The sequence below is a fragment of the Triticum aestivum genome, chromosome 6A (assembly GCF_018294505.1).
Source record: "Triticum aestivum cultivar Chinese Spring chromosome 6A, IWGSC CS RefSeq v2.1, whole genome shotgun sequence".
Taxonomy (NCBI): domain Eukaryota; kingdom Viridiplantae; phylum Streptophyta; class Magnoliopsida; order Poales; family Poaceae; genus Triticum; species Triticum aestivum.
Genome location: NC_057809.1, coordinates 3,459,079 through 3,467,566, shown reverse-complemented (window position 1 = coordinate 3,467,566; position 8,488 = coordinate 3,459,079). Strand labels below are relative to the sequence as shown.

The 8,488-nt window shown below is 46.5% G+C and overlaps 1 pseudogene; it reads left to right on the top strand.

Annotated features, from left to right (window-relative positions):
• The first annotated feature begins 1,780 nt into the window (after positions 1 to 1,780).
• LOC123131525 (uncharacterized) lies at positions 1,781 to 5,799 on the top strand (annotated as a pseudogene).
• Positions 5,800 to 8,488: the final 2,689 nt, after the last annotated feature.

Below are 8,488 nucleotides of genomic sequence, written 5' to 3'. Positions count from 1 at the left end.
TAGGGGGAATCCTAGCTGATCATTGCCTAAGGGGATCTCGACTTGGTGCAGATATGGTCATTGTTTTGCTTGTCAATCGCAGATCTGAACACTTTGGTTTTTTTTCCTCGCCTATGCATAACTTTGATCTTATATGACTTTGCTATTTTGTCGGCATGTTTTTGCATGTGTGTGGGTTGATTTGGCTGTGTGCATCCACCCTTTGTCAAAGAAATAAAGTAAAAAAGACATTGGTGTCCTTGTACATAGCAGCAAGCAATTTCTCAAGTAGAAGCCACATGGAAGGGCAAAAAAGGAAAAGGAAAGGGAGAAAAAGAACAGATACACTTTGTCCTTTAGTATCAGCCTGTGCGTTCCCCGACGGCACCCAGCGCTGGCGGCCGCCCATACAACCGGCACCGCATCGTACCCGCTCGCCGCCATCTTCCCGGCCTCCGTAGTTCGTCCCAGCCCCAACCTCCCTCCGCGCTCCACCGTTCAGCCCTACCCCGAGCTCCTCCCGGGCACCGACGGCGGCCTTCTGGCACGGCTCCTCCGGGAAGAACGGTGAGCAAGGCCAACAGCGCCACATGCCTTTTCCAAAGGTGCTATGTCCCGAAAGATGGTTGCAATGGCATAGCACGGCACTGTGCGTTGACGCCGAAGCTGGACATGTGCACGGTGATTGCTTCTCGAGTCCGTTCAAATCGGTTTTGGTCTGCGCCTGCTGCACGCATGCAATTGGTGTTGTCTACGACTCGGCTTTTGGTGTTTGGGGAAACTTTTCGTAATGATGCTGAGATGATTCATCCGGGGATATTATTGTATATGTCTGGAAAAATGAGTTGATGTTTATTGTTGCTGTTGAAAATATGAGATGGATGAATATTGTGTTGTTTCTGTTGTATTGATCTGACCCAAGTGTGGGGTATATATAGAGTACAATATGAGGGAGAGAGACTTGGAGTAGAGGGCAAGTCGTACACGATTTAATCATATTCTATCTCTAACTCCTAATCTCTAACTTAAACATAATTATACTTCTAACATTCCCCCTCAGTCGTAGCGGGAGTGAAGCGGACGAGTACGACTGAATTTGAAGTCTTGTGTTTTCGTCATCTTCTCCGCTGCGCCGTCAACTGCGTCTCTGATGGGTCGGCACCTAGGGCGGTGACTGCGTCCCCTTCTGGTGCCTTCTTTGTCTCTCCTCTCTTTCCTCCCGCGGTCACAACGGGAGTGGCGTGGACGCTAGTGACGACGCAGACGCTGTTGACTGGAGTTGTTGCCGATATGTTGCTGTAGACCAAACCATTAATATCGGTGTCGTAGTAGCCGATCATGCTGATGTAGCCGTGGTCCATATTGTCGTGGTCGATGGTGTAGTCGTCGTGAATGATGAAGCCGCACAAAGCCAGAGGCGCAAAAAAAATGCGCTATGACGGAGCTACAGACGTGGACAATGCACGTTGCGGGTGTCAGCGGGTGCCGTCGGCGATGAGTCCAACGGTTTTGCCAAGACCGGAGAAAGCCCATCGGGCACACATCGGTTTTGTCAGAACCGTGTGGCCATGTAGGGGTCGTCACTATAGTGACGCCGTGTCGATGCAGTCGTGTCGTCGTGGATGACGCGGTCGATGCCGTCATCGTGACGCGATTATTGCCGTCGTCAAGGTCGCGTCTTGCAGAACAATCTGTCAGAGGACGCTAGGTGTCCATCTTGTGGACGAGGCAGCGGTGGTGTGCCGACGAATGTGCTGATGAAGACCACGTTGATTAAGACCTTGGCGATGAAGTGTCGGCGATGGCGTTGCAGCGGCATATCGACGATGATGAGTCGCTTGAAGGCGTCCCTCGCGGCGACCAAGTGTCGATGTCGTGTCGTGCCGAAGAAGTCGATGAATAATTGCGTCGCTTTCCACACCGGCCTGGCATGTGGATGATGCATGTTGATGTCGCTTCTCGTAGATGTACTCGACGAAGTTCTATATGACGATGTGGTCGTACAACTCGGTGTTGACGTTGGGCTCGACGAAGAATAACTGTGCAGATGGCGTGTCGATGTAGCGTGCTTGGGGCGCCCGCGGCTGATGCTGGCATAGTGCCCTCCCGTGATCCGAGACAAACTCTTGCATCGTAGTCTGGTGGAACATAACTCTCGATGGAGTCTGGTGCTCGTAACGTTTGCGCCTAACGCGGCCTGGAGTTGATGGAGTCCGTGTGCGCAGGAGGCCGGTTGGAGGTGCAGCGAGTTCAAGGATTGCATCTGCCGGGTCGAAGCTGACTTGCGCCTGAGCTGGAAGGAGACCCGTGCCGCCGCAGGGCGTCGCTGATTGAAGCCGGCTCTCCAGCGCCTAGGCTTGGTGCGCGCCTGCTGGATCATGCACGTGCCGCCGTGGAGAAGCCACGCGATTTTGGTCTGCTCGACGAAGCTTGCGGGGCCGGCTCGGACAAGACTCGGGCGCTCGATGTAGTTCGCTCGGACGGCTCGTGGGTGGCTGTAGACTTGTATGGCTCGGCGATGTGTCGGCTGCCGAAGTAGGTTGGCGTCGCCGCCGCAGGATCAGCGGGATTTTCTTTGTCGAACAGGATCAATTTAATACAAATTTATCTCGCTACTGAAAAAAGAAATAAATCTAGCTGAATATCGAAAATTGGAATTGACCTAATCTATAAAAGTGATTTAATCTATGGAACCGATATAATCTTTCAATCAATCGGGTGCCGCGTCCCCGAGGAGAGGAGATTAATCTCCCCGGGGGCGGTGTGCTGCGGAAGTGGTGGAAGGTTCTAGGATTGGCATCGTGAGACTAACCGCTCTAATACCATGTTGAAAATATGAGATGGATGAATATTGTGTTGTTTCTGTTGTATTGATCTGACCCAAGTGTAGGGTATATATGGAGTACAATATGAGGGAGAGAGACTTGAGTAGAGGGCAAGTCGTACACGATTTAATCCTATTCTATCTCTAACTCCTAATCTCTAACTTAAACATAATTATACTTCTAACAGTTGCAAATCATGCACAATCGTGAGATATGACTTGATCGGCTTTTCAGTGAGTGTGCCTTGCTCACATTCGTTTTGATTGATGATATCGATTTTTGTGCAGGCATCAGCAGTTCTCTTGGAGTTGCTAAGACGTGGAATTAACTATCTGCTGTAGGTTCTACGCTGAAATTAACCCTCTCTGTAGTATCTTGTACGGCCGTGGCCTGTGAAGTGGGCTAGTAGCATTTAGTTGTGCAGCCAGTAGTCAAGTTATCAGTTTGGTTAGTGTCTTGCTAGTTGCTTTGGAATCTTTCAGTTAATTGCTATGCTGCATGTGATTCATTTGCTTTATGTTCTTAGCAAGCTTATTCGGTCATGCAAAGGCCAATACCCATGGCATTTTTTTGTGTATTCCGGCTTCAGATTTCCGCTACTGATTGATGGCCAATACCCATGGCTGCATTTAGATCAATTCGGATTTCTGCTGCTGATGATCAAAGTGAAGCCTTGTTGAACTGCTGCTGCTTCCAAATCCGGAATAAATTATCGACTGCTTTGCCGTCTTTGTTAACCAAACATACATACATTCCATCCAGACAATTTATTACACTTTATTTATTACTAACACACAAAGATCATCAGCAGCAAAATAAAAAAAACACATATTTCCTTTTTGTTCCCTTTTGAATAAAACATGAAGTGGAATATTTTTTTAGTAGAACGGAGTTTTTTTTGATACAATTGTAGAACGAATGTGATTTTTTTTCTTAGGGAAAGCATCAAGCTTTATTACGAAACAGTTTGGGCTAAATCGGCCAATACAGAATCAGCTACACAAGCTTTATTACTAAACTGTTTTTAATTTTTTGAGACAATAGTAGAACGAAGATGAAACTGTTTTTATTTTGAGACGACGAAGTATGAAATTACGAGTACATGGGCTTTGTCTTTTGGACGTGTCTACCGAGCAGCCGTTGGCTCGGTAGCACTACATGGCAGCCTTCCCTTTTTAGTGTGTTTTTGTCCTAATCAAACAAAGTATAAAAATATTGTGTCCTCCTGGCAAGAAAAAGACAAAGGCCACACAACGTGTTTAAAAAATTTGCGAAAAGCACACACGCGAACAAGTGTGAACGCATTTAACTTGGATTTTAAATTTTTTAAAAAGCCATAGCGTTTGAACCGAACATCGGAATTAAGACCCGCTTTTACCGTTGATAAATTCTTGATTGCTTTGCTGTCTTTGTCAACCAAACGTACGTACATCCATCCAGACAGTTTATTTATTACTAGCACACAAAAATCCATGCAAAATTTTAAAAGCACACATATTTCCTTTTTGTTCTCTTTTTTAGCAACACACGAAGTGAATTGTCTTTTTTAGCAGAACGAAGGTGATACTGTTTCAAATTTTCAGAAGACGAATTATGAAACTATGATGAGTACACGGGCTTTGGTTTGACGCTCTCACCACAGCAGCAGTTAGAACCATGGACTCTTTTTCAGTTTAGCAACAGATTAGGCTGGGCTTGGATGGGCCAATGTTACAGGGCAGGCTGTGCTTACAAATCAGGCCACCCCTTTCTTCTTCCTCTCCTTCTCCATCCAATCTACGCAGTAGCTATTCCTTTTTCGTTTCTTCTTAATTTTCGCTTGTTAGTAAACCCTAGCCAGCCAGATTTCCCCCTCCAAATAAAACCCTAACATTCCTCCCCTGCTACCAGCAGCAGTGGGGAGAGAGGAGAGAGGATGCTGAGATTCCCCAAGGCCAAGGGTAATATTCCCCATCCAGATCCTCTCCCTCTTTGTTTTTGCGCTATATATGCTGGCTCGATGGATGTGCATATGCGTCCATTGATTACTTGTTGTATGCCATGCAATGCTGTATAGACCATGATTGTTCATACGAAACTGCTCTACAAACGACAAAACGTGGACGACGTGTGGAGGACTACAAATCCAGCGGCCGTTGCTCTGCTCTGGACATGCATGTGTGCGGCCGGCTTAGCACTGTCGTCAGGAGTCGTCTGAATTTTTTCGTCCGTATAGCAATGCTGTTGTTTATATGTGTGTTGGATGTTTGCAACTGCCCTTACAGAAGAAACCAGTCCATTGGTTGCATTTGTTGGTGGCTGTTGCTGTTTCAGGCTTGATCCCAATACGGGACCGCCATGGGTAGACGGCAGGAGGCTGCGGCGTTCCGTGCTACAAGTCAGCCCTGTGTCCGAGGTGCTTGGTGACGACAACCTCCTCATCAAGATCCTCCTCCACCTCCCTCCGAATCCGTCCTCGCTCCCCCGTGCGTCTACCGTATGCAAGCGCTGGGGCAGCATCCTCTCGGATCCCCAGTTCCGCAAAAACTTCCGCAAGCACCACCGGAAGCCTCCTCTGCTCGGCTTCTTTGAAGGGTATGCTGACCGCTTCACTTCCATCATGGACTCGCCTGACCGTATCACTGCGGCCTGCTTCTCCCTGCCCAAGAGAAGCACACCATACAGCAACCATGGAGAATACATGGGCTGCCGCCACGGCCTTGCTGTTGTAATCAACACGCAGGTGCGCCAGGCCGTCGTGTGGGACCCCCTCACTAGCCAACAACACAACGTGGCTTTTCCACCAGGACTAGACGACGCCTTTACAGAGAGTTTTTGTATGTGGCATGGCACGGTGTTGTGCGCTGATGCCGTGTGCATGGAGATTGCTTCTCAAGCCCGTTTAAATTGGTTTTGGTCTGCTGCGGTGGATACAATACACAGGCATTTTGTTCTGTCTACGACTTGGCATCTGGTGTTTGGGGAGGTGTTTTCTCGACCGCGATATCACATATAATTTCTCTGTTAAGGCCCAGCATCCTAGTTCGGAATGAACTTTGCTGGTTGATTTCTAGAGGTGATATCCTTGTGTTTGATTTCGAAATTCAGAGCCTCAATTTCATCGAGAAGCCGGCATGCAACTATATTTCTGATGGGTGTTTTCAACTCTTACGAATGGAGGATGGTGGACTTAGCCTCGCCATTTTGTTGGACCTGACCATCCAATTATGGGTGAGGAAATCTAACTGTGATGGTGTTGTCGAATGGGTGATGCTGCAGAAAACCATTCCACTTGAGGGGATATTTCCAAGGATAATGCATTCTTTATTTTTCGTCGGTTATGACGAGGACACAAATGTGATTGTTCTCACTACGACGACTGGAAATTTCACACTCGAAGTTGACTCTATGAAGATCAAACGTATTGTTAAGAGAAACACCTTATGTTTTGCCACCTTTTATTCCTACACAAATTTCTATACTGCAGGTAATGGCTCCCTGTCTACATTGCACAAGCTAAATGCTAACTATGATTTTGTGCTTGTAATGATATTTTCCTCCGAGGGTTTCTAACAATTGGAAACTGACAACAACTGTAGTAAGAGAACATATATAGTGAAACCATTTGCTATGTGAATAGTTTATCACCTGGCACATCTAGAAGCTTAAAGCTTGTTAGGGATTCTCATTCACTATGTTTCCTTGCAAGATTTAATTTATCTTGAGCGATCTTGATACTAATTGTCAATTCGTTTTTTTTGGTGGGTGATAATCATCAATTTGTTATACATGCACTTTAATTTTTATCCAAACGTAGTACTAGTTCATTAGTTTCGCACATAACTATATAATGTTTGTTTGGAAAGTCAGGTTTCTCAATCCGTGCATATTTTGTTTCGTTTGGTCATAACTGGTACATGCTCCCTCATAAAAGTCCCACCATTTATTTTTCCGGACCTTGCAATAGACGTGGCTTCGTTTACTATCCTTGGCACAAAAGCTAGTTTCCCATACTCTAGTTAGATGAGTATCTAGTGGTTTGCACATATGCATGCCTTCTTCGTTGACTCAACTTATCTTTATTTTCATTTGTTTCTGGGCTTCTTTCGGTTGTAGTCAGGGGAGTTGGGTGGAAAGCAGTGGATCTGGAACTGTGATCACACAAGATCTGCTAATGTGCTCTACTTAGCTTGGTTACTCAGTTTACATGCTGCATGTGGTCTATTCTTATATTTCTAAAGCATACCTTTCAGTAGAGATACCAGACATTTTTGCATTGTATTCTGAGCTTCTCATATGCGCTTGGCACACAAAGTAAATCCGGGCTGAGTTGACAATCTCGAAGTTCTGTTTTTTGCCTCAGATCATAGGCACCTAGTCACACTGATCATTCAGTTTCTACAGCGATCATATGTAGTTTATATAGCAAGAATCTCTAAAATATGTCATCAAATGGGTACCAGTACAAACTAAATGCTCTCTTATTGTTGTTTTCTGTTTGTATTATTTTGTCTAATAATACTCGGATGATTGAGCTTTGGATATTTTTTTCGGTATAATTTGGACTACGGCAGAGTTAATGTTTTTTTGGGGGGATCAGACAAATTTTGCTATTCCGTGGGTGAGAATTACAAATGTTTGACTGAGATGACATTGATTGTTCTGCAGGTATTAAGTGTTAAATTCGGGTTGCTGAGAGGCAGGCATGGCTATTTAGTGTGGGGAACTTCTTCTATTTTGATGTGGTCGGCGCTCAAATTATCCTGCTACGCAGTATGTAGGTTCTTCAGTTATGTATATGTTGTGGCATGTAACGTGGTTGATGCTCCTCCATGTACCACACTTCTCTCTCAAAGGACATAGCTCTGTTATACCAGTCTCCTTCTCGGGTAGTTTTAGCTGGATCGTCTGGGTGCATAACCACTGTGACGCAGAGACAGAGTTCATATTTTCTTGATTCTCTTGTTGCTCCCATATCTTTAGTCCGGGAGATATCCTTGACATACAAAGCAGCGATAGCTTCCCATTCATGGCTAGACTAAGGCACCTGCGATTTGAATTCATCGTAGACGGAAGCTTAGTCAAGGAGATGTGGTCGGTCTGGGCATCTAGATTAATTATGTATGAGCATTCTCCATAATATAATAGCCGGTGTGCCATGCCACGACGCACAATGGCGTCGCTAAATGACCAGTAGCCTTCTGGTGGCGCATTAGCAGTTAGCACCGAAGCAATTGGTGCTCACGCTCCAGCTTGCTTTGTCGGACGAGAACACATGGAGGTCATACTTGAGGAAACTGTAGCTGGAGCCGATGATTACCACTTTGAAGAAAGGCCAAGTGTTGCCCCACGGTGACAGCTCATGACAATCCGCAGCGGTTAGAATGGCGTAGCCGTTCGAGTTGTAATCGCTGAAATCGGAGCTAAACTCGAGAGGAGGGAGCCTGTCGCACGTACCAACGACCATGTCGCATACCGCCAGCTGCAGGATGGTCTGATTTGGCGTGACAGTCCCGCTGGTGCTGCGCAGCAAGAGGAGATTGTGGCGCGAGACGATCGGCACCGCATATTTAAAGAGGTCGGCGCGGGTAGTGGACACGATGGAGGCGAGGGTGCAGCAGCAAGGGCCCATAGGCGAGCGCTGCACAGAGACGAACAAGGGCTCCGGCGGCGGGTCCTGTCTTAGGTAGGGTCGGCGGCGTTCC